Source organism: Triturus cristatus, chromosome 7 (assembly GCF_964204655.1).
Source record: "Triturus cristatus chromosome 7, aTriCri1.1, whole genome shotgun sequence".
Lineage (NCBI taxonomy): Eukaryota > Metazoa > Chordata > Amphibia > Caudata > Salamandridae > Triturus > Triturus cristatus.
Genome location: NC_140590.1, coordinates 17161012 through 17186918, shown reverse-complemented (window position 1 = coordinate 17186918; position 25907 = coordinate 17161012). Strand labels below are relative to the sequence as shown.

At 48.4% G+C, this 25907-nt stretch overlaps 1 protein-coding gene across 3 annotated transcripts in view; it reads left to right on the top strand.

Moving 5' to 3' along the window:
- LOC146808697 (von Willebrand factor A domain-containing protein 7-like) overlaps nucleotides 1-25907 on the top strand; it is a 459434-nt gene that overhangs the window by 284611 nt on the left and 148916 nt on the right. The window contains exon 1 of one of the 3 annotated variants that reach the window (XM_085615508.1): nucleotides 3031-3190. The exons of the other annotated variants lie outside the window; for them this stretch is intronic. The gene's annotated coding sequence lies outside the window, so the exon portion shown is untranslated. Of the gene's footprint in view, nucleotides 1-3030; nucleotides 3191-25907 lie in introns of those variants that run through there. 3 annotated transcript variants of the gene reach the window in all.

Sequence of the window (25907 nt, the reverse complement as noted above, 5' to 3'; positions counted from 1 at the left end):
CAGATTTACAAGCCCCATGCGCCACTTTTGCGCCGCCGTTGCATTACTTTTGTGACGCAGCAGCAGCGCAAAGCTAGCGCCATGCTGCGACAGATTTACAACGTGACGCATCTAGGGAGATGCGTCACGTTGTAAAGCCCTGCGCCACATTAAACCCGTGTCAGGGTTAATGTATGCAGGGTGGGCGTTACGTCGGAAAAAGCCTCTGAAAAGTGACGCAGTGAATTCTACAAGATTTCACGCAGTCACTTTTCTGACGCTGCTGCGTCAAATCCTTACGCCTGCTTCAAGCAGGCGTAAGGCGTGACGCACCATGTTAGGGATAGGGCAGCTTGGAACAGTACTGGAGTTGTGTCGCGCTTGCGACGCAACTTCAGCACTGCGCCAAGCTTACGCCGGCAGATGCGCCACGAATCTGCTTGTCCTTGCGCCACGATGCACCACATTGTAAATGCGGCGCATCTGTGGTGGCGCAAGGGCAAACTTGTGTGACGCATCTTCCCTGGCGCATCCCTGCTGATTTGCAGGGATGCGCCAGGGAAGGTAAATCTGCCCCATAGGAGCTTATTTATGAGCCCTTGCGTCACTTTTGGGCCGCCGGTGCTTCACTTTTTGTGATGCACCAATGGCGTAAAAAGTGAGCCTTGTTGTGCCATATTTACAAAGTGACGCATCGAGGTAGATGTGTCACTTTGTAAACCCCTGCGCCACATTATACCTGCGCCGGGTGTAATGTATTCGGGGTAGGCGTTCCCACGTAGGTAAACCTCGTAGAAGTGACGCAGTGAAATCTACAGGATTTCACTGCACCACTTCTATTGTGTAAATGCGTCAATATCTTACGCCTGCCTCACAGCAGGCGTAAGACTGACGCAGGCCCTTTCACATGGGGCTGGCCCCATGTGAAAGGACACATTGCTGGAGTTGCGTCACTTTTCTGACACACTCCAGCAATGCGTCACTTTTGCGCCTACAGATACGTCAGAAATACTGATGTATCAGTAACTCCTTGCGCCTTGATGCGTCATACTGTAAATATGACGCATCCATCATGTCGCAAGGAGGGCGCACTGAGAAGTGACGCATCGCTGCTTTCACGCAGCGATGCGTCACTTCTCATAAATGAGGCCCTCAAAGTACATAAACCAGAGACGTCAGGGTCACACACCGGTCTGTCTCTAAGACCCTCTTCTGGCAGCTGGCAGTTTGTAAAACAAATCCGGTGCATTGGGTATTACGGCATCATTTGCGAGGGGGGCCCTGAAATTTCACCTGGCTAGGGCCCTTCACAGGGTTTATTCAATGCGGCACAGCACATACATATGTAAAATGGATGCATTAAGCCACCAAGGTATTTTATTGCGATGCCAACCTGTAACCTGAACTTGTGCATTAACCTGCTCAGCTGTTTTACTTGGATTGCACTTTGTGACTTGGAGACTACACAGAAGCCTCTGCAGCTAGTGCATTTTCCCACTGAGGTATCTCACGAGCAGTGGCGCTATGGCTGGCTCTGTATATGCCCCTCCCTGCTGCTTGTGCACCATCACACCTCCCAGCTGGTAACAATACTTGTGTAAAAGAGATGGGGCCAGGATTCACTGTACCCCTCACTAGAGGAAGCTGCGTGTCTTTTACCCTTCAAAGACCGGCAGGTCACGAGTTCAAATTTTGGCAGAAGCTGACGGCAACGAGTGGCTCCTGTTCTTCCAGCGCTAAGGCTTGCTATGCGCTATAAATAATAGTTTATGGGGCAGATTTAAAAGAAACTGATGCATCTGTACAGAGGAACTGACGCATCTAGTTTCCCTGCGCCTCCATACGAAACCCTTGCGCCTCCATGGATGCGCCATATTTACAATGCGGCGCACCATGGCGCAAGGATTGACAGATGCGTCAGAAATTCTGACGCATCTGTTGGCGCAAAAGTCATGCATAGCTGGAGTCGTGTCGCAAGCACGACGCAACTCCAGCAATGTGTGGGAAGGCCTATTCCTAATACACTGCATAACTCCTTACGCTGGCTCCAAGCCCCTTGCGCCACTTTTGCACCACCGTTCCCTCTCTTTTTGTGACGCAACGGCGGCGTAAACAATGCGCCACGTTGCGGCCCATGTACTATGTGACGCAATAAGGGAGATGCGTCACGTTGTAAAGCCCTGCGTCACATTATACCTGCGTCAGGTCTAATGTATGTAGGGTGGGCGTTCCCACACAAGATTTCACTGCGTCACTTTTAGGACGCCACTGCGTCAAAACCCGCAGGCGTAAGGAGTGACGCAGTGTAGTGGGAATAGGCCTCCCCGTGCATTGCTGACGTGTCATCGTGCTTGTGACACGACTCCAGCAATGCGTGACTTTTGCGCCAACAGATGCGTCAGAATTTCTGACGCATCTGTCAATCCTTGTGCCATGATGCGCCGTATTGTGAATATGGAGCAAACATGGTGGCGCAAGGGTTTCGCATGGAGGCGCAGGGAATGACGCATCTGTACAGATGTACCAGTTTCGTGTAAATCCGCCCTTATGATTATACTGTTAACATAATTGCATAATTAAGGATTCAATAATGGTTGTATATAATGTTATTTTATTGTTAACCAGTATAAAACAATAACATTAGCATCATCATTAAAATATTAACTACAAATTAAACAACACAATGTTCACATGTATTTGTTCATTTATTCATAGTGTTTTAATATAGTGCTTTTATTAATATTATTTTGGATGGCGCTTTTACCTATTTATAGAATTTTGGGATAGCGCTGTATGTATGGTATTTTTGTGTAGCGCTCGGTGAACCATAGTTCTTACGAAGCACGCCAAAGCATCCGTCAAGTGCAGCCCCCCCGGCGACTGACTTCAGTCTGTCACAAATTCACAATAACAAATGCTGAGGCGCTTGGAGGACGGTGCCCCCACCCCGGACTACCCCCGCCCCTCTCTCTCCCGAGGCTTTTGAAAATTCGCTCACGCCCGACTGATAAAACTGAAAACCCTCAAAAAGCCCCAGCCCGGGCGGCTGACGCGGGAGATAAGCTCCTCGTGAGCCGCACAGCGCTAGCTTCCGAGGCGCCGCTTCTTTCCGAAGGTTTGGGGTGCGCCTTGGTCCGGGGTGCCGTCCACCCCCCGCGCCATCAACGGGACCGCCGATCGGCGAGGAAACACGCGGCGCCGGCCCCATGAGGTACTCTTTACACTTATACACGCACACACACATACACACGCACACACGTGCGCAGTGCACTGCACATAGACACAGAGAGCAGCGCAGCCACGCACAGGCGCCGGACTGAACCGCCTCCTCTGCAGGGAGCTGTTTCTATTCCCCGGTCCAAGGCACTCCTTTTATTAACCTCGGAAAGGTGAAAGGCTGAGTCATGCGGACTGAATCCAAACAGGGTCCAGACAAATGTCAGCAGTGGGCGCACCTGTCAGCTCTGCACATGTACACACACATCGCATGTTCGACTGTTGTTGGTGGACGGCGGGGAGGGTTATAAAACCGTAAATCATGGGGATGACGTCATACTCATAAATTATTGACTCTATGTTGTTTCACAGCAATGGCGTACTTCGAGTACATTTAAGGTTGTAGCCCAGGGAGAGCGCACGAAAGTAGGATTTCAAATCTAATCCAATGTGGAAAACATAACTCATTAGATCCCAGATATGTGTGTGGGAGTGTACCGGCGCATGTGCTTGTAGTGGTCTTTGTATTAAGAAAATAGTTCGACACCTTACCAAGCCTTATATAAAGAGGATGCATTTATGTACGGGATAGTGCGCCAAGAAGCCCTGCACATTTGAAGTGTATTAAGTCATTATACCACACGCAGGGCGCACAAGAGGGGCCCAAGGGGCAGCGGAAAGGGAGAGGGTGCGGGTTGACAGGGGTACTAAGCCAGAGAATAAACAATATTTTGTGAAATAAGCAACATTTTTGAAATCTTTTCAATCAAAGTGAGGGAGAGAGTGTGTGTGTGTTTTTTTGACTGTGTGTATAAAATGCCCGGTGAAATGCCACAGACACCTCACCATACCCAACTGAAAGTACCTTTGCCCAACTATTTTTCACAAACTACACTTATTGGGGGGCGTAACACCCCAAACACCCCCTCAAGCTATGCCCCAGAGTTATATACACAACATGCCGATCACATTGCCAAAATAATTAATCAATTCACATTTGTATATGGTATGTGTATGGCGTGAGCATAGACAAAAGGCAGCGAAGCCCTGTACAGGATTAAAGACAAGCATACACTCTACGAGTGACAGGAGAGGGATGTGGTTGTGGACGGTTAATGCATTGTCATGGACTGCTAATGCATTGTCATGGACTGTTAATGCATTTTGTCATGGACTTCTAATGTGTTGTCATGGACTGCTAATGCGTTGTCATGGACTGCTAATGCATTGTCATGGACTGTTAATGCATTTTGTCATGGACTTCTAATGCGTTGTCATGGACTGCTAATGCATTGTCATGGACTGTTAATGCATTTTGTCATGGACTTCTAATGTGTTGTCATGGACTGCTAATGCGTTGTCATGGACTGCTAATGCATTGTCATGGACTGTTAATGCATTTTGTCATGGACTTCTAATGCGTTGCCATGGACTGCTAATGCGTTGTCATGGACTGCTAATGAATTGTCATGGACTGTTAATGCATTGTCATGCACTGCTAATGTGTTCTCATGGACTGCTAATGCATTGTCATGGACTGCTAATGCGTTGCCATGGACTGCTAATGCGTTGTCATGGACTGCTAATGCGTTGTCATGGACTGCTAATGCATTCTCATGGACTGCTAATGCGTTGTCATGGACTGCTAATGCGTTGTCATGGACAGCTAATGTGTTGTCATGGACTGCTAATGCGTTGTCATGGACTGCTAATGCGTTGCCATGGACTGCTAATGCGTTGTCATGGACTGCTAATGCATTGTCATGGACTGCTAATGCATTGTCATGGACTGCTAATGTGTTGTCATGGACAGCTAATGTGTTGCCATGGACTGTAATGCTTTGTCATGAACTGCTAATGCGTTGTCATGGACTGCTAATGCATTGTCATGGACTGCTAATGCGTTGTCCTGTTCTGTTAATGCATTGTCATGGACTGCTAATGTGTTGCTATGGGCTGTTAATGCGTTGTCATTGACTGCTAATGTGTTGCCATGGACTGCTAATGCATTGTCATGGACTGCTAATGCATTGTCATGGACTGCTAATGTGTTGTCATGGACTGCAATGCATTGTCATGGACTGTAATGCTTTGTCATGGACTGCTAATGCGTTGTCATGGACTGCTAATACGTTGTCATGGACTGCTAATGCATTGTCATGGACTGCTAATGTGTTGTCCTGTTCTGTTAATGCATTGTCATGGACTGCTAATGTGTTGCTATGGGCTGTTAATGCGTTGTCATTGACTGCTAATGTGTTGCCACGGGCTGTTAATGCGTTGTCATAGACTGCTAATGTGTTGTCATGGACTGATAATGCATTGTCATGGACTGCTAATGCATTGTCATGGACTGCTAATGTGTTGCTATGGGCTGTTAATGCGTTGTCATTGACTGCTAATGTGTTGCCATGGGCTGTAGTGTTAATGCGTTGTCTTGGACTGCTAATGTGTTGTCATGGACTGCTAATGCGTTGTCATGGACTGCTAATGCATTGTTATGGACTGCTAATGTTTTGTCCTGTACTGTTAATGCATTGTCATGGACTGCTGATGCATTGTCATGGACTGCTAATGCATTGTCATGGACTGCTAATGCATTGTCATGGACTGTTAATGTGTTGTCATGGACTGGTAATGCATTGTCATGGACTGTTGTCATGGACTGCTAATGCATTGTCATGGACTGCTAATGTGTTGTCCTGTACTGTTAATGCATTGCCACGGAATGCTAATGTGTTGTCATGGACTGTTAATGCATTGTCATGACCTGCTCATGCATTGTCATGGACTGCTAATGTGTTGCCATGGACTGCTAATGCATTGTCATGGACTGGTAATGTGTTGTCATGGACTGCTAATGCGTTGTCCTGTACTGTTAATGCATTGTCATGGACTGCTAATGTGTTGCCATGGACTGCTAATGCGTTGTCATGGACTACTAATGTGTTGCCATGGACTGTAATGCTTTGTCATGGACTGCTAATGCATTGTCATGGACTGCTAATGTGTTGCTATGGGCTGTTAATGCGTTGTCATTGACTGCTAATGTGTTGCCATGGACTGCTAATGCATTGTCATGGACTGCTGATGCATTGTCATGGACTGCTAATGCATTGTCATGGACTGCTAATGCATTGTCATGGACTGTTAATGTGTTGTCATGGACTGCTAATGCATTGTCATGGACTGCTAATGCATTGTCATGGACTGCTAATGCATTGTCATGGACTGCACATTCGTTGTCATGGACTGCTAATGCACTGTGATGGACTACTAATGCATTGTGATGGACTGTTAATGCATTGTCCTGGAATGTTAATGCATTTTCTTGGGCTGTTAATGCATTGTGATGAACTGTTAATGCATTGTGATGGCCTGATATTGCATTGTCATGGACCCCTAATGCATTGTGATGGACTGGTAAAGCATTATGATGGACTATTAATGCATTGTGCTGGACTGTTAATGCATCGTCATGGGATGCTAATGCATTGTCATGCACTGTTAATGAATTGTGCTGAACTGTTAATGCATTGTCATTGACTGCTAATGTGTTGTCCTGGACTGCTAATGCATTGTGATGGACTGTTAAGGCATTGCGATGGACTGTTAATGGATTGTGCCGGACTATTGCATTGTCATTGACTGTTAATGCATTGTGAAGGACTGTTAATGCATTGTGATGGACTGTTAATCCATTGTCATGGACTGTTAATGCATTGTCATGGACTGTTAATCCATTGTCATGGACTATTAATGCATTGTCATGGAATGCATTGTCCTGGACTGTTAATACATTGTCCTGGACTGGTAATGGATTGTGATGGACTGTTAATGGATTGTGCTGGACTAATGCATTATCATGGACTGTTAATGCATTGTGATGGACTGTTAACGCATTGTCATGGACTGTTAACGCATTGTGATGGACTTAATGCATTGTGATGGCTTGTTAATGGCCTTGCGGAGGTGGAGTGCGATGGTGGCGCTTGCTTTGTTAAAGATGTGGTGTGGGCACGGGTCTGACGGGGAGCCGGAGTGGATGGTGTTCATGATTTTGATGGTGTTGTTGTCGTTGATGTTAGTCCAGGTGAGCAGGTGGTTGTTGTGGGTGGTGGTTGTGGGATCTGAGGTGTCGTAGGCTGTCGTGATGGTCTGGTCATCGAAGCTGTCGTGGATGTCGGCGATCTTGCGATGGAAGAAGGTGGCCAGGGAGTTGCACAGGTCCTGGATTGAAGTGTTGTTAGCCAATTAGAGCCAAGCTCGTGCTTGTGTAGTTAGGTCCCGCCCAGATATATAAACATATTTTTCCTTTAATATCTCAAAAACTACTGAATAGATTTACACCATTTAAAAAAAAGGTTTCTTTCTGAAACAAGGGCTACCTTTTTGCTAAATTTGGTGTAATTCCGTTCAGCAGTTTCAGCTGTAACCGTGTCTAAAGTTTCCTATGGGAAATTGATTTTCCGACCTCTACTTTTTAGAACTTTTTAGGAACTACTGAAGGGATTTACTCCATTTAAAAAAAAAAGATCTCTTTCTGAAACAAGGGCTTCCTTTTTGCCATATTTGGTGTAATTCCATTTAGTAGTTCGAGCTGTAGCCGTGTCTAAAATTTCCTATGGGAATTAACATGGAGAAAACACGTTTTGGGACCCCCCATTTTTTCTCGGCCCCCGCTTGGCGAATCACACTGAAACTTTTAGGATAGGAGCTGACCGGAGCGCCCCACGAGTTTTCAAAATTTTGCGAAGATTCATTATCCGGCGCCAAAGTTATTGTGAAAGCAAAACACGCTTTTCCTACGGAAAATAGGTCCTAACTATAACTATCTACTGGCGATCGCTGGAGGGCAAAATAAATGACGTGCTGGTAACAATGCCTCCTTGTTTGTTTGCGCTCTTGTTTTGAACTGCCTCTGACCAAGGAGCAGCCACGCTCCGAAACGCGTTAGGCTTGATTTTAAATGTCCAACAAAAGAGGAGCCTGGTGCCGTCAATGGGCTGGTTTTGAGTGCGTCTCTAAACGGAGGTCGTTTGGAATACAATATATATGTATATATATATGTATATATATATAGAAACAACGAAGATATCCCTGCACCTCCACAGAAATGGCGAACAGAGACAGCAAACCCAGTCGAATGAGGTAAGATGGCATTTATTGTTCTCTCAACCTCGAACCTGACGCGTTTCGGGCCACAAGAGCCCTTGCTCACAAGTCAGCTTGAAGCACTCTCGTCATTATTTTTAAATGCTCAACAGTGATAGGGGTAACCACACCACATGGTGCATAGACATAGAAAGCGAAACATATACTTCACGGCATTGACATTGTGAAAAGTCTGTTTTCTTCACATACGTTGAACCATTACTGCTTAAATGCTGGTCAATCAACAATTTTGTTACAGTACACGACCAAAATAGAGAAATTAGTACTAAAAAATCCTTTTTAAGAGCTAAATTTAAAAGCTAATAAATATGTTTAATAAATAAATTTTCTTTCAATAAAAAATTATTTATATAATAAAAAACATATATTTTTTTGATCCTCATGAGATGTAAAAATTGTTAAGCCATCAGATAGATAAATATATAGCTAGAATGCAACAATTTGAGAGGATAGAACAGTATTAATCTAATGGTCGTAATAAAACATATCAGCCTAAATGCTGTTATAATTGACTGCATCATACGTAAGCAGATTGATCAGTGCAGTGTTACACATCTAAATTGAAAATACTAACTATCTAATTTATCTATAGATTACCGTAAAGTGCAAGTGCAATAACCAACTGTAAAAAATCTGTGCATGTACCTATATAAAAACATCAAAATAGTCAGTAAAGAAGGCTAAAAACCCACATTTAACAAAGTTAAAATACAGGCTAAAAACCTAACTAACACCATTTGATGTTTACATGTGCAAAGTGCGAAGGGAAGAGGGGATTATAGTAATCTTAACTGTATGATCAGAGATCATATACCCTAAATCGTATTTCAGGGAGTTTTCCTAAAGATTGCTAAAAGATAAAAAATTAGTAAATTTTTTTTTCGATAAATATATACATATATTACCTACTGGCAGTCGCCAGTAGGTAGTTATAGTTATGACATATTTTCCATAGGAAATCCACAACATTCTATTTGGAATAACGTTGGCGCCGATTGACGAATCTTCGCGAAATTTTCCAAACTTTTGGCCAGCTCCGGTCCGCTCCTGTCCTGAAAATTTCACAGTGATTCGTCAAGCAGGGGCCGAGAAAAAAGGGGGGTCCCAAAACGCGTTTTCCCCATGCATTTTTCCATAGGACCTGTTGACGCAGCTACAGCCCAAACTGCTGAACGGAATTACACCAAGTTTGGCAAAGAGGTAGTCCTCAGTTCAGACTCGTGCCTTTTGCTTAAATGGTGTAAATCCGTTCAGTAGTTCCTGAGAAAATTAGAGTTAAAAAGATAGATATATCTGGGCGGAGCCTAACCACACATCTCATCGTGAGATCTGATTGGCTGTCAGTACTTCATCCAAGAAGTGTTGGCAGCCATCTTGGGACCAATATACATGATAGCACCTCATTAAAAAGCATTGCAGTTAATAGAAGGTTTTAAGACTTTAGTTACATTATAAATCATTTGTTGATGGTACCATACTCATTTTAGGAATAGTGGTGTGTTCTAAGGTGATTTTACCATGTGAAAAAGCCGTCTGCTGTGATATCATGAATCATGTTTGAAAGAAAACTATTTTCTCATGCTTTTCCCACAGAGGTTTGGAAGGTGATCTATAAGCTCAACTGAGAGCATATTTTCTGTAAATTCACATTATCTTTCTCAGTCATGTGAGAATGAAGTCTGACATTCTCAGTAAAACATGTACATCCTACAAGGGCAGAGACTGTCAGTTGATTCCTTTGTGTTCTACTGCAGCTTCCCAGAGTGTTCTAAAGAACAACTAGAGCGCTAACAGTCCTACTTATGACAAACGTATTGCACACCTGAAGCCATCTTGATTGGAATAAAGTGGTAACTCTTAAAACACTTAATTTAAAAAGGAACAAAATGGGGGGGTTCATTTTGCCATAGAAAGTATGATTAGTGCTGCAGAAAAAAAATTAGGGCACCTTTTGAGTGACTTCTCAAATCCTCTTCTATTTCATTAAAAAATTCTGACATGCAGACTGAAACATGCACTTTCAATACCAGCAGCAGACTTCCCTGGTGAGCAGTAGCTTTACTACAGTGATCTAATAAGCAACTAGAATGCTAACATTCTGAATTTATGGCAAATGTGTGACACATCTGAATGCCTTCTTGATGGAATCAAAGTAAAAAACTGAAAGTATTTCCTACTGAGGAGACTGTAGTAAATGAGGAAATTAGGAAACTTCATAACAAATAAGTCTCCCAAAATGGCCACCAGAGACAAAAGAGCCCAAATGTAGCCCAAATATCACCCAGATGTAGCCCAAGTATAGCCCAATGACAGAATGTCCCAGAGTGTTCTAACGAACAACAAGAGCGCTAACAGTCTTACTTATGACAAAAGTATGGCACACCTGAAGCCATCTTGATTGGAATAATGTGGTAACACTTAAAACATTTAATTTACAAAGGGACAAAATGAGGGGGCTCATTTTGCCATAGAAATTATGATTAGTGCTGCAGAAAGAAAAATTAGGGTCCCTTTTGACTTCTCAAATCCTCTTCTATATCATAAAAAAATTCTTACATGCAGACTGAAACATGCACTTTGAATACCAGCAGCAGACTTCCCTGGTGAGCAGTAGCTTTACTACAGTGCTCTAATGAGCAACTAGAGTTCTAACATTCAGAATTTATGGCAAATGTGTGACACATCTGAATGCCTTCTTGATGGAACCAAAATAAAAAACTGAAAGTATTTCCTACTGAGGAGACTGCAGTAAATGAGGAAATTAGGAAACTTCATAACAAATAAATCTCCCAAGATGGCCACCAGAGACAAAAGAGCCCAAATGTAGCCCAAATATCACCCAGATGTAGCCCAAGTATAGCCCAATGACAGAATGTCCCAGAGTGTTCTAACAAACAACTAGAGCGCTAACAGTCTTACTTATGACAAAAGTATGGCACACCTGAAGCCATCTTGATTGGAATAAAGTGGTAACACTTAAAACATTTTACAAAGGAACAAAATGAGGGGGTTCATTTTGCCATAGAAATTATGATTAGTGCTGCAGAAAGAAAAATTAGGGCACATTTTGACTTCTCAAATCCTCTTCTATTTCATAAAAAAATTCTGACCTGCAGACTGAAACATGCACTTTGAATACCAGCAGCAGACTTCCCTGGTGAGCAGTAGCTTTACTACAGTGCTCTAATGAGCAACTAGAGTTCTAACATTCAGAATTTATGGCAAATGTGTGACACATCTGAATGCCTTCTTGATGGAACCAAAATAAAAAACTGAAAGTATTTCCTACTGAGGAGACTGCAGTAAATGAGGAAATTAGGAAACTTCATAACAAATAAATCTCCCAAGATGGCCACCAGAGACAAAAGAGCCCAAATGTAGCCCAAATATCACCCAGATGTAGCCCAAGTATAGCCCAATGACAGAATGTCCCAGAGTGTTGTAAGAACAACTAGAGCGCTTACTGTTTTACTTATGATAAAAGTATGGCACACCTGAAGCCATCTTGATTGGAATAAACTGGTAACACTTAAAACATTTAATTTAAAAAGGAACATAATGAGGGGGGTCATTTTGCAATAGAAGTTATGATTAGTGCTGAAGAAAGAAAAATTAGGGAACATTTTGAGTGACTTCTCAAATCCTTTTCCATTTCATTAAAAAATTCTGATATGCAGACTGAAACATGCACTTTTAATACCAGCAGCAGACTTCCGTGGTGAGCAGTAGCTTTACTACAGTGATCTAATGAGCAACTAGAGTGCTAACATTCAGAATTTATGGCAAATGTGTGACGTATCTGAATTCCTTGGAATGGAATCAAAGTAAAAAACCGAGAGCATTTCCTACTGAGGAGACTGCAGTAAATGAGGAAATTATGAAACTTCATAGCAAATAAATCTCCCAAGATGGCCACCAGAGACAAAAGAGCCCAAATACAGCACAAATATCACCCAGATGTAGCCCACATGTAGCCCAATGACAGAAGTGTGCAAAACACTTATTTTTTGTGTATTTGCAGTTTTATATAGTGCAGACTTGTCAGGTATTGGAGTGCTTTACATGAACATTGGTTACATCACACAAGATCAAATTCATTTTGGTTGTAGACGTGGGGAGATTAAGTGATTTGACCAGAATCACAGAATGTCGAGCTGAAGCAGAAACTCCAACCTGGTTCACCAGTTGCAAAGTCTGCAGCTCTGGAAGTAACACCACATACTCTCCCCTAAGTGCAACATTTAATCAAGTGGTCAACTGGATAAAAAAACATAAAGATTACAAATAATTTAAAAGTTCTTTGTCGCTATTTGAAAACTCAGAAAATATGTCCTCATTTTAATTTTTCATAGCACTAACCATAATTTTGATGCAAATGAGACCCTCTCAAATATGTAATTTCTAAAGGAAATGCTCTAGGTATTACAGTTTTGATTACATCAAGATGACGTCAGGCGTTCTACACTTTAGTAATAAATATAGAATGATAGCAATCTAGTTGTTCATTGGGATACTGTTGAGAGGCAGAGGCCAGGGGCACAGACTCTGAAAATTGAAGGCAGGTAGGAGGATGCAGAGGCAACAATTTGACCACACTGGGCAGGTAGGAAGGGCAGTGGCAGCACAACAGACTATGGAGGGCAGTGGAAAGGGGGGCAGGGGCAACAAACCAACAATACAGGACTGGCAAGAGAGGCAGTGGCAATATAATAGACCATTGTGGGCAGAAGGAAGAGGCAGTGGTAGTACAACCATACATGCCAACAGGCCCGTTTCAGCCAGGAAACGTCCAATGTTTTTAAGCTCAAATGGGCTTTATTTGATCTGTCTCCTGTCTACAATCTCCTCTTTTTCAATGTAACTCAAAGGAGAAAATCAATACCCCAGTTTTTTTTCAAAATCTCCCTCTTACCAAGTTCAAAATGTTCACAAGTATGGTACATTGGATCATGGTAGGCAGGAGGAATTGGGGTAGGGACATGGACTTGGATAACAGAGGACAGGAGGGACATGGAGAGGTGCACCAAACTGACCCTACAGGGCAGGCATCAGGGTTTGCAGCAGCACAATACACCACACAGCGCATGCGGGACGGGAGTGCAGCACAACAATCCATAGAAAGCAATAGGGAGGGGACAGGACCATGCACATGGACAACAGAGAACAGATGGGAAAGAGGCAATGGTAGCTAGCTGACCATAATGGACAGACAGGAGAGAAAGCTGCAGCATAACAGACCATAAAGGGCAGGTGGGACGGATCAGGGGCATTACAATGGAACAGACAAGCCAGGAGGGAGGGAATAGGGGTCTGCACATGGAAACAGAGGGCTGGGGGCAAGGGGGCAGGGCAGGAGCTGCAAGATGACCATGGAGGTCAGTCAGGATGGGCACTAGAAACAAGACACACCATGGAGAGCAACAATGAGACTATGATGGCATACACACAGACCATGGAGGGAAGGTGGGAGGGGGTCAGGGGCAGCTAGCTGACCACACAGGGAAGGTGGGAGGGGCCATGGCAGCACAGAAGACCATGCATGGCAAGCGGGAGGGTTAGTGGCAGCACAATGGCTATGATGGGCAAGAAGGAGGGTGCAAGGGCATGCACAAAGGCCCACGGAGGATAGAAGGGAGGGTCAGGACCTGGGCACAGACAAGAGACTTCAGGGGAAGGGGCCTCACAACAGACCGCGCGGGGCAGGCAGGAGGAGCAGTTGCAGCACAACAGACAAGGGAGGGCAGAAGGGTGTGGCAGTAAAATGGACCATGGAGGACAGGAGGAAGGGGATAGGGGCATGGCATGTGGACAGGCAGGGTGGAGGTGGCAGGGACAGGTTACAGTCATCTGACAATGCTAGGCAGGTGGGAGGGGAGTGGCAGCTCAACAGAACACTCAGAGTAGATAGGAGTGGCAGGTCCATGGAACATGGTGGGCAAAAAGGATGTAGCAGGGGCATGCACAAAGACATCGGAGGGCAGGGGGAAGGAGAATAGGGGCAGCAAGCTAAGCACAGAGGCTAAGCAGGAGGTCAATGATGGGCCATAGAATTGGGCAATGGAGGGTAGGAGGAGTGAACTGGTACATCATGCTAAATGGAGGGCAGTGGCATCACATCAGACCATGCATGGCAGGAGGGAGGAGGCTAGTCCATGGATTCACACAACAGAGGATAGGGAGGAGGTGGATGGGGCAGCAAGCTAACTGTTCAGAGAAGGTGGGTATTAGGAACTTTATTGTTTTTAAAACGTGTGTCTGTGCGAACTACTTAAAATATGAACAAGTATGCAGCATAATCTCACTTTTATTCAGGAAGAAGAGGACGTTTGTGACTGTGACTCCGGGCTCACTTGGCAGAAACACCCACTGACCCTCCACCCCCCATCGCAAAATATAATGCCCGTGAAAAGGGTAGGTGAACGCAGTGTTATATAGAACATAGTCCTGAGAGCACGATTGAAAATGAAAACTAGATATAGTATATGGTATAAACTATACACCAAAAAGTGTGATATAAGATGAACCGGGGCGTGAAATATAATATGCAATACATTGTGCGCAATGACAGATTCATTGGAGAGCGCGAGATAGCACAGGCACTAGCGCGTGCTATGCGAAATGCGCCTTGGAGTGTAATATGCACAGGGCAGTGTTGTGTAACCTAACTAGTCTCTAAAGTTGTAATATAAAATATGTGCTGGGGAGTGTAACATTGCATATGCACTGTGACAAAGATATGGATCCCAAATTGTAATATGTATGGCATAGCGCTGTGCGTTATAACAAAGGCATCGAGGAAGGCACGTTAGATGGGGCAATAGAACCCGTGCGAAGGCAAGTGTGGCATGACATATTCACGGGGTGGTGTTACAGTGCACATGGGCTAGAGAGTGTCATAGCATACGCACTAGCTGGTGGAATACAACACAGAGGTGTGTGGCACTCGGCGGGCACTGGTGGGTGTAACACAGCATTGGGCTCAGCCAGGAGCACGCTGTGACTCTCAAGTGAGGTTTGTCTCCTTTCCAGAGAGTAAAATAAAAAGTTTTACACATCCGGCGGTGGATGTGTGTTTTATTAACCGCGAGGGGGGTTTCTTGCATAGTTTGGTCGAATTTTTGTCGAATCCCCTTTGAATGGCTTGGTGTGCGTGTGTATTAAATGTGCCCATCAATAGCTACCTATGTTTGTATAAATAAACAACAAGGGTGTCTACTTGGAGAGTACCCACCGGCGGGGGCGCCGGGATTAGGCACGGTAGGGCGTCAGACACGTCAGAGCTTCACTAGCGGTGTAAATACATTCCACGTGGATTCATTGTATGCATAGTCGCCTTTTAATGAATATCACCTAAATCGTCATGGTGATAGGTACATACGGTTTGTCCAGCATGTCCTAGGTGTTTCTATAAATATATATATTTTTTAAATAATAAAAAACAAAGGCCGGCCCTGGGGGATGGGGTCCGCGGGGCCATAAGTGGCCTGAGGAGGGGGGCAACGCAGCTCCCCTCCTAAACAATAAAAAAAAAAAGGCCCTGACCTGGGGGTTGGGGTCCCCGGGGCCGATTAAGGCCTTGGGAGGGCCAAATTAATTTTCTTCAACAAAAGAAATTAGGGTGCAGGCCCTGGGGGATGGGGTCCCCAGGGCCAATAAATTAGAAAAAGAAGGGGGGGCCACACAGCCCTCCTTCTTAAAAAAATTAAATAAATAAAAGACCGGCATCGCGCCGGAGGCCACGCCCCCTCCTTGCAGCACTCTGCAAACGCGCCCCCTGGCCAGTTGTAAGTTGGGGGATTAATTCCCCTTCAATACTGAGGGTCCCTGAGGGCCAACTAGCCCAACAGGTATCTCCAGTATGCGCCAGGGAGCTGCGTTGCAGACAGGTGTTCTGAGGCCACGCCCCCTTTTACACCTCTGTGGCGCTTACTGGAGGTACCTAGTGGGCTAGTTTGACCCTAGGGATCCTTAGGATTCAAGGGGACTTAATTTCTCGACTTAGAACGGCCACAGGGCGCGTTTACACAGTGGTGAAGGGAGGGGACGGGGCCTGAGGTGACGTGTGCAAACGCACCCTGTGGCGCGTTTTAAGTTGGGGAAATAATTCCCTTTCAATCCTGAGGGACCCTGGGGGCCAACTAGCCCACCAGTTGCTTCCAGGAAGCGCCACTGCTCTGCGTTGCAGAGAGGTGGTGCGGGCCGGGCCCCTTTTTACATCTCTCTGCAACGCAGCTCTGTGGCGCTTACTGGAGGTACCTAGTGGGCTAGTTAGACCCTAGGGACCCTCAGGATTCAAATGAACTTAATCTCCCAACTAAAAACGGCCACAGGGCGTGTTTACACTGTGGTGAATGGAGGGGACGGGGCCTGGGTTAACGTGTGCAAACAAGCCCTGTGGTTCGTTTTAAGTTTGGGAAATGATTCCCCTTCAATCCTGAGGGACCCTGGGGGTCAACTATCCCACCAGGTGCTTCCAGTAAGTGTCACTGCGCTGCGTTGCAGAGAGGTGGTCTAGGCCGTGCCCCTTTTTACATCTCTCTGCAACGCATCTCTGTGGCGCTTACTGGAGATACCTAGTGGTCTAGTTGGACCCTAGGGACCCTCAGGATTCAAGGGGACTTAATCTCCCAACTTAAAACGGCCACAGGGAGTGTTTACACAGTGGGGAAGGGAGGGGACGGGGCCTTAGGTGACGTGTGCAAACACGCCCTGTGGCGCGTTTTAAGAGGTAGTTTTAATCCCCTGCCCTATTATATACTAGGGGCTTACAGAGGAGGTCATGCTGATCACAGGGGGACCCCAACGCATAGTGTTCCCTAGTGTATGTAGGTGTTTTCACTGTATTCTAAGTGTCTTTTAACATAGCACTGGCTCTAGGACTGGTTAGTCAGACTCAGTTACCACCAGTATCCGTCTGAAAAAGTTGAGGGTACAGGATGATTTTGCAACAAGGCTTCTTTCTGCTCTTCTTTTTGTTCTTTCTGCACGTTATCCTTCTTCCTGCACTTTTCTTCGTCTTTGAGGACTTCTGTTGCTTCTTTCTGCACTTCTTTTTTTTTTTTCTGTGCGTTTTTTCTTCTTTCTTCACATGTCCTATCTCTGTAGGCATAGTTAGAAATTAGCATTTAAAAAACCTTAGAAATTCACTGAAAAAACCATAGGTTTCAGGGGCGTTATAGTTAGCTGGACTTTTCACTCGTACAAAACCATTGAAATTCCCCCGTTATAGTTAGTTCAGCTAACTATATCTCGTGCGCCCACAATGCACTGCTGATGACGTCACATATTACATCACTCATGACATGGTCAGTGACATCACTCACGTCATTCGGGAACGCCTTCCATGTGAGGAACACCTTCCTACACCGACATCACTTGTAGATGCCTCCCATTTGATGATGGCCTTCCTACATCGTCATCTCTTGGGGAACACCTTACCTGTGGGTGCGCCTTACTTTAAGGAAGGAGGATCGCAATTGGAGTTGTGGCACCTTTGTCCTTCCTTTTCATCTGAGGTGCCGATTCCTGCCAACTGACCTGCGCTCGCCCTCTTCCTAGCGAGATGCTTCCTGCGTGATGTTCTTTCAACCTGCATGAGGTACCGACTCCCTTGGGAGTCTTCTTTTCGTGTTCACTTTCTCCCGTTCAGCATTGTGTGCACCTTCACACGGTGACACGCACATCACATTCCTTCTACAAAGTTGGTACCACGTGTGTGCTCTATTACACGGTGACACGCACACCTTATGCTTCAATCCTGTCAATTGTGTGTGCACTCGGCCTTCGGTGACACACACACCTTGTTGCAGGGATTCTGCTTATGCACAGAACTATGCACAGGAAACCAGGACCTCAGAGAATTGTGGTGTACCAGAAACTCCCCTCAGAACCAAGAACCCCTACCCGACTAGCTTAGTGTCCCATTCGTTATCCGAGATTTAGCTCGGCGGTCCCAATGTATAGACAACCCAGAACAAGCGACTTAGATACTCTCAGGAGTGGTGGGAATCCGAAATACCAGTTGGTAACTATATATCAGTCCACAATAGAATAACAAAGACACGGTACAGTTTGAAGAGTTTATTTTATAAACTTCGCGTCCTAAGATGCAGTACTTTGGCCAACACTAGCAGACAAATGGTTAAGATCAGAACCATCAGCAATGTTACAATACCATAGAAAATGAAAGGAGCAATCATAATAACAAGCATTTACAATGCAATAGGTCTCGCATTTGCGAGAATTTGAGCCATTGGCATTATAAATGACAACGTCTTTTATTTACATATTGGTTTTGAAAACATAATTAAAATGCATTGTTATTTACAATGTCAATGGCTTAAACTTGCGCAAATGCAAGTCCTATTGCATTGCCTTTAGGACCTTATAAGTGTTGAGCCATGCAGCAGATGATGTTGTTGCACCAAGGTTATTGTGCTGCATAACTAAATACTTATAAGGTCCCAAAGGCGAGACCTATTGGCTATGTCAATGCTTGTTATACTTAGTGTGCTCTCACCTAACAATTTTAAGATTTAAGATTTAGGGAGGAGCCTAGCGCGCAACCAAGATGGCCGCGTAGGTGCAAGGCTCCCGAGGACCTCCGCGACCTCCTGAATTAATCCTGGCGATATCCTGTCCTTGTTGAGGGGACTGTGTTGGGGAACCGGAGCTGAGGCGCCACCCGTTTTTTGGGCTCGAATCGGACCCCGAACGCCGGTGGGAGCATCGATCGAAGGTTGCGGCCTTCTCCTCGCCGGCCCCCCGGATTGGAGTAGTGGGGCGATCCGGGGACAAAGTGAATAACAGCGGCGAGCGGGGCTGGGCGACTGGCGTACCCCGCACTTTCACTTTCGCTTTTGCGCCCTCCTAGCTCTCAAGCCGGGTCGGGCTGCGGAGCGGGGTGCGGTGGCCTTGTCCAGGAGCCCGGCTGACCCGCCGGCGGTGGGTTGACCCGCGGTTCGGTGGTCGCCCCTGCCCCCCCCCCTGGCACCCGTGACTTGGTATAGCGGCCCGTTTGGGGAGCTTGGCACGACGGTGGAAGAGCCAGCATGTCCACCAAACAAGATGGCGACCGGGCGAAGGTGAAGACGACCCGCCGTGGCACGGCGCACCAGGCCAACAGTATGGACCGCTACACGCTTCAGAAGGGTTCTCCGGAGACATCGCGTGCATCCCCGGTGGGCCCGACGGAGGCATCTGCTCATCCGGTGGATCTGACCCTCCGGGACGTCATGGGCGCCATCGCAGAGATGAAGGCCTCGGTGGACCAGCGTTTCGACACCTTAGCGCAAAAAATAGACTCGGTCCTTGTGGATGTGAGCCTTGTGAGGGCAGACTTGTCCAAAACAAACGACCGAGTCGACTCCCTGGCCCACACCACAACGAGCCTCACGACAGACGTGGTGGCCCTCCAGAAGGAGGTGCGCCGGCTTGGCCAGGCGAGCGCCCTGATGGACCGGCGATTGGAGGACTCCGAGGGTCGGGCCCGGAGGAATAATGTCCGTATTGTGGGGGTCCCGGAGGGACGAGAGGCGGAGGCGTCGGATCTTTTCGTGGAAGATTTGATCCTGACCCATCTCCAGCCCCGGGGGCTGAGTAAGCTTTTTGCGGTGGAGCGTGCTCACCGGGTCCCCGGGGGCAGACCTAAGACTGGTGCCCCGCCGCGGCCGCTCATCGCCCGGATTTTTAATTTTCGGGACAGAGATGCTATCCTCCAGACCTCCAGGCAACAGGGACCGGTCAAGCTTGACAACATGGAGATACATTTCTACCCAGACTTTACTCCGGCGGTCCAGAAGCAGCGACAGAGCTTTCTTGGGGTTAAACGTCGCCTAAGGGACCTGAACCTCAAGTACTCAATGCTCTTTCCAGCTAAGCTGAGGGTAGAGGTGGATGGTCGCACGCACTTCTTCGACCGGCCCGAGGCGGCTGGGGACTGGCTGGACACTCTGCCTGGAGATCGGGGCCGGGGGGGCGGGGGGGGGCGCGGCTGGCGAGGAGGGCCCGCCGGATCAGAATTGAGGGGTGACTGAATAGGCCTTGCTCTGGACGTTGTTCCTTCACCATTTATTGTTTGCGTATGTTCCCCTCCTATGGAGGTTGCGTGGGGTCTGTTGGGGGCTTCCCTCCTCCTCTGGGGGACTAGTTAGTATTTTAGCTATGGGGCGACAGGCACACTGCACTTTGGGGGGGCTGTCTGGGCTCATGCAGGGGTGCAGGGAGGGGGGAGTTCTGTTGGGACCGGGGGGTGGGGGGGGTGTGTTGTTTGTTAGCACCGCAGGGCAAACCCGCTACTATGTTGTTGTTATTAGGATGCTCGATGGGGGACGACCGATTGATTCGATGTATGATGGGGGGTAGGGACTTGACTGTGTTGTCATGGAATGTTAACGGCCTGGGGGATAGGATTAAGCGTGGTGTGGTCCTGCAGTACTTAAAACGTATTTCACCAGATGTTGTCTTCCTGCAGGAGACGCACCTTATAGGTAACTCCTTTCATGCAATGAATCGGCGGGGATATCGTTTGGTGGCACATTCCGGCTTCACCTCGGGCTCGCGGGGGGTGGGTATTATGATCAAGAACTCGCTCCCGTTGGAGATTGATGAGGTGCGCCATGATGAGAGGGGACGCTACACGGTTCTGGTGGGAAGAATGGAGGGTAGAGTGTTTATCTTTATATCAGTGTACGTCCCGCCTGGGTTACAAGCCACCACATTCGCGGACCTGGGGCGCCTCCTTCTGGACCTTCCGAGTGGCCTGCTGGTGGTTGGAGGGGACTTTAATGCGGTAGCCTCTGGGTCTATGGATCGCCATCCCCCTAGGGACCTCCCCCGGGCACAGGCGTGGCTGCCCGGCCTTCTGGACACGCTGGGCCTGGTGGATTGCTGGCGATTAAAGCATCCCGCATTGCGACAGTACACCTTCCACTCGGGTGCCCATGGTAGCCTCTCGCGGCTTGATTACATCCTTGTCCCGGCGGCCCATGCAGGGAGGGTGGGGGAGGTGCGCCATCTAGCGCGGGGTATCTCAGACCACTCCCCATTGTTGTTGCATTTCGATGTCTTCCCGAGGGGGGATGGCAGGGTGGCCCCAATCAACGCATGGTATTTGCGCAACCCCACCATTCGTGCCGACTTGATCAAATCCTTACAGCGATATTTCGACGAGAATGTGGGGTCGGTCTCCTCCGCCATCTCCCTGTGGGAGGCTTTCAAGGTAGTCCTTAGAGGGGAGGCCCTCTCCTTTATCTCCCATGCCCGGCGGCTCGAGCGGGAGGAGGTGACCCGGGTAGAGGCCGAGATTGCAGAACTGGAGGGTGACCTGGGGAGCGGGGTAACAGACGCCAAGTTGCATGTTCTACACCTAAAGCAGGCGGCCTATCGGGCCCTCGTCACGGAGGCGGCCAGGGGCCTCAGTAGAGAGCAGCAGGGGCGATTGTATGATGTGGGTGATAAGGCTGGCAAATTGATTGCGTGGTTGGATAAGAGGGAGAGAGCGAGCCGCGTGGTGCCTTTGATTGAGAGTGTTGATGGTGCGTGTGTCACCGAGCCGGAAGCCATTGTCTCCTGCTTCGCGGATTATTTCCGCGAAGTCTACTCCCCGGTTTCCCCCTGCTCGGAGGAAGATTCCCATGCCCTGCTTCGGGACATCGCACTGCCCTCCCTAACGGTGGAGGACAGGGATTCGCTGGACGCCCCTTCCACCTCGGACGAAATTGCCTTGGCTATTCGCTCGGTTGCATCCGGCAAGGCCATGGGCCCCAATGGTATTCCCATCGAGCTCTACAAGCTACGCCCGGATGTCTTGGCGCCCCACCTGCGCGCGATGTTCCTGGCGGCCCACTCGCAGGGTTCCCTCCCGCCGGACCAGCGCCTGGCCACAATTGTGGTGATCCACAAGGAGGGGAAGCCCCGTGAACGGGTCACATCCTATAGGCCGATTTCGCTTTTGAACGCGGAGCCCAAAATCCTGGCCAAGGTGTTGGCCAACCGGTTGGTTGGCGTGGTGGGCGACCTGGTCCACCAAGACCAATCTGGCTTTATACCGCACCGCAACACGGCGCTCAATCTGCGGCGCTTGCACGGGGTGCTCGCGCGTGTCCCGTTTGTGCGGGAGCCGGCCATCTTGGCGTCCTTGGACGCCACCATGGCGTTTGATACGCTTGAATGGCCATACATCTGGGCGATGCTGGCGAAATTCGGGTTCGGCCCGGGTTTCATTAGCTGGGTCAAATTGCTATATTCGGGCCCATTGGCGCAGGTGGTAGTGAATGGGCGAGTCTCGGCCCCATTCGCGCTGGGGAGGGGTACGCGACAGGGTTGCCCCCTGTCGCCTCTCCTGTTTGCCCTGGCCCTGGAGCCCCTGGCGGAGTGGCTGCGGTGGCACCCTTCTATCCGTGGTCTCCGCTGGACCCCCGAGCATGAGGACCGTGTGTCCCTCTACGCTGACGACATCCTTCTGTATCTCGCCTCCCCACGTAACTCACTGATCGTCCTGGTTGATGTTTTGCGCTCATTCGGTCGCAACTCAGGCCTGGTCATCAACTGGGCGAAATCCTGTGTCTATGTGCTTTCCGGGGAGGCTCCGGCCCTACCACGGGACTGTCCGATCCAGATTGCCTCCCAAGGTTTTCGGTACCTGGGTATCTATATCACACTTGACCCGGAGGCCCGCTATGAGCGGAATTTGCTGCCCCCCCTCCAGCGCTTGAGGGAGGACGTGGTGCGCTGGCGGCGTCTGCCGCTCTCGCCGCTCGGCCGAGCGGCTTTGTTCAAAATGATGTCCCTGCCGCGATTCCTCTACGCCCTCCAGAATACTATGGACTTGGTCCCGGCACGCTATTTCCGTGAGGTGGAGGGCCTCCAGCGGCGCCTGTTCTGGGACGGGAGGCCGCGCATTGCTCTGGCTAAATTGACGCTCCCGTGGTACGATGGGGGGGTCGCCCTCCCGGACATTAAACGGTATTACTGGGCCTCCCAACTAGCTGCAATTAATCATGGCCTTTATGGGCCCGCCTTGAACCCGGCATTTGAGATGGATAAAATGCTCCTACCCGGTGGCGATTACAATCGCGCGCTCTACTCTGGCGCGCCCGACTCCCGTTTGACGGGACCGACGCGTGTTATGGTGCGTGTCTGGCACGCGGCTAATGCAGCTATGGGGTGGAAGGACCGTTTGACCCGGGCGTCACCGCTGTATGCGTCTGAGAGGTTGGGCTCCCTATGGACGTCGAAGGGCTTCGAGAAGTGGGACACGATCGGAATCAGCACGGTGGGAGATCTCTGGACGAGGGGGGGATTCAAAACTTTTGAGACGCTGCAGGCGGAGTTTCAGCTGCAGGGCAGTGAGTACTTTCGGTACCTACAAGTCCGCCATGCGCTGGGCTCCGTCTTCCCGGACGTCGCATCCATTCCGGAGTCTTCCCCCCTGGAGGACAGAGTGCTGGACGGCCATGTACCGGACAGCACGATCTCCCTCATATACAAAAAACTGATCAACGATAGATCGTGCCTGCTGACTAGTCTCCGCAAGGCCTGGGTTGCCGACGGGCTGGAGCTGGACGACGAGGATTGGATCTCCGCGGTGGCCTCTCCGAAAGAGGTGGCCATCCCGGCTCGCCTTCGTTTCGTCCAGCTCAAGATCCTTCACCGGGTTTACGTGACGGGGCCAAGGCTTCTGCGTATGGGTTTTGCTGGTGACGGACTGTGTAAGCGTGGCTGTGGTGCGCTGGCGACTTTCATGCATATACTGTGGGAGTGCCCGAAGGTGGAGCGATTCTGGCGTGGTGTGCATGAGGTCCTGCGTGTGGTTACGCGTGTCGCGCTGCTGCCTGAAGCGAGGAGATGTTTGCTGAATGTATGGGAACCGAATGACTATTCGGTCCCGCAGACGCGGTGGGTGACTCTGGGATACATGATAGCTAAGCGTGACATTGCTCAATTGTGGGGATCCCAGAGGCCCCCTGCGGTGTTGGCCTGGAAAGAGCATATGGATTGGTGTATGTTTCGTGAAAAGGTGGTGTATGTGGCGAGGGGTAAGCCTGGGGCGTGGGTGAAACTCTGGGGCCCCTGGAACGCCTACCGCGGGGGTATTTGTGAGCCACCACTGCTACCGGCTGCCTCGCCTGCTCCGTCTCCCTAGACGGCCCCCCCCCTCGGCCGCGGGCGCGTGGTCCCCCAGTCCCTGGCCTACTCCCATTCCCCTCCTCAGAGTTCTGCTGCTGGTTTGGATCCCCCACTTATGGAGCACGTGCTGTTACTTTGGATCGCGGGTTGCCTTGCGGGTGTGGTTTTTTGGTGTTGTCTTGTTTCGAGAAAAGGGAACCGTACTGTGGGCTTGGAGCTGTGTGGCCTGCACCATTGATTACTCCTGTTTCACTGCTCTGCACTGCCGAGAGACTTTTGCTGTATGTATGCAATATGCTTTTGTCATTCTAGCGGCCGGCCGGGTGGTTGTAGGCCCATACCTGTAACTTTTACAACCTGCAATAAACGGTTTCAAAAAAAAAAAAAAAAAAAAAAAAAAAAAAGATTTAAGATTTAACTAGGGAAAGCTTGCCAACGTTCAGACTGACTCACTTCAGCATATGATCTTGATATGAAACTTGGAATTATAAAATACAACCCAGTGATTGGTCCAGATTGTGTAACAAGGCCTAGAACCAGTCCCCTCATTGGTCTGGCTCTACTCCAGCCCTGCTTGAACTGTACAGGCAGCTGCTTGTTGGGAAAGACCCACTTTCCATTTGCGCAAGTCATCTAAAGAATTTAACACAGAAATTCCTTTGCTTAGGAGCATAACAAAAACAAAACACCCACTACACGTACACAACAAACTTTTCAATACCCTGCCATCTAGACTACTTATCTCGGGTATGCTGTAAACCAGTGTTATAATACAAAACGATGCCCCCCTGCAGAAAGTGGAGAGGGGCCGCAGAGTCTCCCGTATCTCACATATATTTTTGTCCTTTCGCTGAATGGGGTCCCCTTGAAGGCTCGATGAGCCACCTTGCAGTGCAGGGGCCTGCGCTCCATCGTTGTCAGTCATTCCTTGCACACTCATACAGCACTATTGCCAAAAAACCTATGCGGCAAACTTGTTATTGATGCCGATCTAGAGGTCCCACTCTTTAATTTGGCAATAGTGCTGTATGAGTCTAGATGGGCATCAATAACAATTTTGAAGCATAGGTTTTTTTTGTTGCTTATTTATATAGCACGAGCTCGACCCGAAGGTATTGGAGCGCTTTACATAGCACGGTATTTACATTACACATTCAGGCACGGAGAGATGAAGTGATTTGTCCAGAATCACAGGATGTGGACGCGACCCCGAGGCTCGAACCCTGGTTTCCTGCACCAGAGGCAGGAGCGCAGCCGACGGACCACATCCTCTTCCCTGGTTGGTTGGCAGACTTTGGACTCATTCATGGGGCAGTAATTGCGATAAAGGCCCATGCCTCATCTGAGGGCACAACCCGTGATCGCGCAGGTTAAATTAATCCTTAATAAATAGAATCCTGTTCAAGTCA